Source organism: Triticum dicoccoides, chromosome 4A (genome assembly GCF_002162155.2).
Source record: "Triticum dicoccoides isolate Atlit2015 ecotype Zavitan chromosome 4A, WEW_v2.0, whole genome shotgun sequence".
NCBI lineage: Eukaryota > Viridiplantae > Streptophyta > Magnoliopsida > Poales > Poaceae > Triticum > Triticum dicoccoides.
The window spans coordinates 744,534,265-744,539,114 of record NC_041386.1 but is presented as its reverse complement, the minus strand read 5'-3'; the positions used below and the strand labels follow the sequence as shown (position 1 = coordinate 744,539,114).

The following is a 4,850-nucleotide window of genomic DNA, read 5'->3' as shown; positions in this document are numbered from 1 at the left end:
ACAAAGGGGGGGGGGGGCAAAGAAAACAATTGCAGCTAGTTCTCAAAACAAAAACAAAAGGGAGGCAGAGAAAACAGGTGTTGCCAGGTAAGGTACCTGCCCAAGTATGCTCAATTAGCCTGCCACAGAGCTATCCAAATGTATATGTCCCTTTTATCTATCTTGGTGGATTAGTATGCTCGGTTACTTGGCGTATCTATTTTTATTAATTTTGTTGGTTATAAATGTCGATGAGTTAACCTCCTACCTTTACTTGTTGGTAAAGCATTTGATTTTGTTGCACGAAACTTGCAGGCCGGAAGTTAAGATTAAGAACAAGAAGAAACTAGGGGGTACCAAGGTGGTGCCACATGCTTCCTTACTAGATGGTAACGTCGCATCTTCCATGTTACTCTGACCATTACTTGCATCATGCTGTTTAATAAGAATGGATGAAATCAAACTTAAAAAGTGTCTTTTACCGTACCACTAGTATCTACACATATGTGCTCTTACATATATTACAGTTGTAATCCAAATAGTGACATGCATTTATTGTTCTTCTGGCAGGCTTAGCTGAGTCCGCTTCAGTGCCCAGTGTGGTTGAACAAGGCTCTAGTACTATTATTATCAATAAGGTATTTCATATGCTTAAGTTTCATTTAAATCATTGTCATAGTTGGGCAACCCGATTTCATATATAGGGATGCCTCAAGCTATAATAACTGATCTATACCAGTAATTAAGCTGAACTTCTATAACAGTAATTTCTTGTCAAACAGAAAAGTTTTTTGTTTTTATGAGATGTTACATTGTGTCTTGATGATCTTCATTCTTTCCTTTTTTTTCCTGTGATGAGAATCGGTGATCTTCATTTGTTATGTAGGCACAGTCAGTGGGAGTTTCTGCAGCACCATTATTCCATCCGCGGGAAATAATCAGCATATCCAAGGAACCCGGAGAGACAGGCGGATATAAGGTACCTTCTGTTGCATCCAAACATCCATTCCAGAGAAATTGCAGCATACTAAAGTCAATAGTGAAATCTAAGTTGTTTGAAACAGCTGGACGCCACGCCAATTGTTATACATGCCATGTCAAGGTACCATTTGTGAGTTGATTATTTGTGGCTGTTGCTTGCAGATATATACCCGTTCCTCTGAGACTAGCAAGCTGCTCGAGGTTTACCCGCAGCGCCTTCTCTTCCCCTTGGAGCCAAAAAATGAGGAAACAACTCGATGGCCAGTGACCCTAACCAACAAGACAAACCATTCCGTTGGCATCTGGATTAAACCAATAAATGAGGAATTTACAAAAGCAGAGATAATGGGGCCCGATTCGACTTTGGTTGTGTATGCGACAATGAAGATGCATGCACAACCTCCCAAAGACACGGTCAAGTTTGAGGTGCTCATGATTATCGTACAGTCGGAGCGAGACCACGGAAAATTGGAGCCATTCATTGTTGGCAAGCTGAATATGGACAGTGACTTTATGGTGCATGTTAAGAAGCTTAAGGGAGAGGTGTATCGGGCAATGCTGACAGCTATCACTTGTCACCCAGCAAGCTGCCAGGTAATTACAATGTTGACATGCATGATTCAAGCTACCCATGCCCATATGTATCCTATTAAGACTTGGGATATATATTCCTGTTCCTTCCAAAATCCCTGCGTTCCAATATAAACAGCACTCTTCAATCGATGAGCCTTAGATAATTTTTAGTGTTTTGTAGAATGTAGTAGATTGATCATTTAATTTCCTGCCGTGGTTAATTCTCTTAACTATTTGCATTATATTAACTGGTTTTACCAGATCATATCAAGATCAATAGAGGATACGACCTTGGTGACGTCCATTGACATGCACCCCACTAAGCCATGGTGAGTCATATTTATAGAATTATAGCCCATCCAGTACGCAACTCTTATATTAGTTATTCCAAGATTTCCTCTTATTTGTATTATAATATGCATCACAGGATTGTGACGGGTCATGTGGGAGGGAATTTTTCCATTTGGGACTACCAGAAGGTATCATTACTGCTACTTTATAGCCAGCGTGTGGTTGCTAATGCAGTGAAAATTAAGTTGGTGAAGCTTAATCTGCTGATTGTGTGGCAGGAAACTGTGATGAAGTTGCAGGTCAATGAGGTGCCAGACAAGGTTACACGCATGATACATGGCGTCACTAAATACATCAAAGAGACGTCTCTCGGACATCCGGTTTATTCAGTCAAATTTACCGCTGAAGGGAAATGGTTGGTAGTGGGGGATGGTCGCAGATACATCTATGCCTATGATTCCACCGACACTAAGCTGCATGAGGTCGAGAAATTCAGAGGTTATGATAAGAAATCTGTGAACTCTCTGGCTGCTCACCCAACAAAGCCATACCTTCTTCTTTCATCGTCTTCTTTTAGTAGAAATATCAAGCTTTGGGACTCGAGCAAGAACTGGAAATTTCAAAATTTCAAAGTGAAACCTGAGAATACATATTACGTTGGTGTGCACAGTGTCAAGTTTAATCCAAGGGACACCAACACTTTTGCTTGTGTTACCGATGAGGGCAAAGTAAAGGTTTGTTATAGCCTCTTCCTTTCCTTAGTCTTTGTACAGTGTGCATGTTAGTGAATAATCAACTACTCCCTCTGTAAACTAATATAAGAGCGTTTAGATCACTATTTTAGTATTCTAAATGCTCTTATATTAGTTTACGGAGGGAGTAATTCAGTTATTTCAGTACTTATTTGTATATTTAATGTTAAAAGATGTCTTCTCTGCATGAGATTTATAGGTCTGGAACACCAAAACTTCCATTCTTGAAACCACACTGAAGGGGCCATTCGTCATGGCCGATTATTTCTTCAATCGCGGTCATCAGCACTTGATGGTTACTTTGAAATTTGACGCACACAACGCCGAGGTGAAGAATATTAAGCATTAATGATTGTTTTCATAACAGGATTGATAAAGTTGTTTGCATATATAAGCCTCATAATTTGTGTGAAAATCAGATATGGGATTTGAAGACACGAAAAGTTGTTCACACTCTTAGCGTGAGTGGGCACAAAACGACCTGGGTTGCTTGCCGCCCAAAGCTTCCAATACTGGTTACAATGTTAGATGACGGGACTGTATGTTTGTGGGATGCCAGTACCTACAGGTAACTATAATGCTTCTGCTCAATATACCAGCTCTGTCCATCTTCTTTTTAAGATATGCATGTATTCCAATGATTCAAACATACTATTTTTGACCAACAATCTGTTTAAAATATTGAAGACTGCATTCATGTTATAAAAACCTATAAAGATTACCCAAACCACCATGTCTATAATGGCGTCATCTCATATCTTTGCACAACTAGCTGTTCCGGTGGGTTGGTACCTGTAGTTAGTCCACAAGCAGGGTTTTTTATTAAAAAAATTAGCATTGTCTGCATTACTTGATTTCTGGTTTGTTCTTGGGGTTGCATGTAAAGTTTGGCCAGGCATTGCATCATTTAATCTAGTGACATGGAAGGTTTTTTATTTGTTCCTGAAAGCAACACATATAACTAACTCTGGTCTCCTAATTATATAGGCTTGAGAAAATGGTTCACATTACTGAGGGCAAGTGTCGTGATTTGGTATTTGTCCCCGACACAAATGGCCCACTCAGGTACTTCTCAAGTTCTTTTTTTTTGTATTAACATTTTCATTCATCTCTAAAATACATGTTGGGTGTGGCTTCTCTATAATAACTAAAGGATATCCCGCAAATTGCTCCGGGATTTTTAGAAAGTACATATTGACCAAAGAATGAGAAAAAAAGAAGCAATTGATGCTAGCACTATTATTTTTAGAAATTTTGTAAAGCAAGCTCTTTAATGAAACGTTGAATGTAAATGGTGGATGCTTGAATGTTTCAAATGCTAATGCCACCTATAAAAATGGACAGAATACTATACATGAAAACTTGGACAATCCGAAACATTGTGGGTGTGCAAATAAAGACAGCAAACTGACAAATGCTTGTATATTTTGTTCTGAAGTTATTACTAGTCTAGCTAAAAGAATTATGCCAATTTTGAGTCTAATGCTGAGAGGCACAAAATGGTTTCTCATAAACTATAATCCTCAACTCAATTGTTCTTGCTCGGTTTGTTTTCTCCCGTTATTATGTATTATGATTCTATCCAATTTCACAATGCTAACCTCTGATTATCTATTCTAATTACATAGACTCGCTATCGCATTTGAGACAATGATAGCAATCATGGAGGTTAATTTGCCAATTGCGAATACAAGCAATGCAAGTGGACTAATAATGGGAACTAACTAGGAACAACCTCCCCGGGAGGCAAGGCAACAGAGGCCATCACGGATATTGGGATGATGTATTTATGTATTTGGCGACTTGATATTTCCTGTTGTAAAAATACTGTTGAGGATAAGAATACTTTTGTGAGCATTGTGATATTATATTTTTCTGAATTTTATTCTATTTGTTAGAATTTTCTCATTTGAACTCAAGTTTGAATAATTCAAACCTCAATTTTGAATTCAAATATATTTGTATGGTTCATGTTTGTTTTAGAACCATCTATCTTGTGTAAGTTCTTATGAGTCAAAGACTCACTTGTGTTATTGTTTAAATTTGAAAGCCCAAATTTTGGATTTGAACAAACATCATGTTGAAATTTACTTCAAAACTTATGATGACCTAGCTCGAACTCATCACCAAGTTCAAATCTCAATCACTTTGTCAACTCAAAACAAAGTTTGAAATTTCCCCACATTTTCAAATGCATGCTATGCAAATGTACGGATCCTAAATCTACCCCTTTCGTGTCCTACTTTGGGATGTTACACTTGTGTACGTCTTCGT

The 4,850-nt window shown here is 38.1% G+C and overlaps 1 pseudogene; it reads left to right on the top strand.

Moving 5' to 3' along the window:
- LOC119288379 overlaps positions 1 to 4,530 on the top strand; it is a 7,451-nt pseudogene extending 2,921 nt beyond the window's left edge.
- Positions 4,531 to 4,850: the final 320 nt, after the last annotated feature.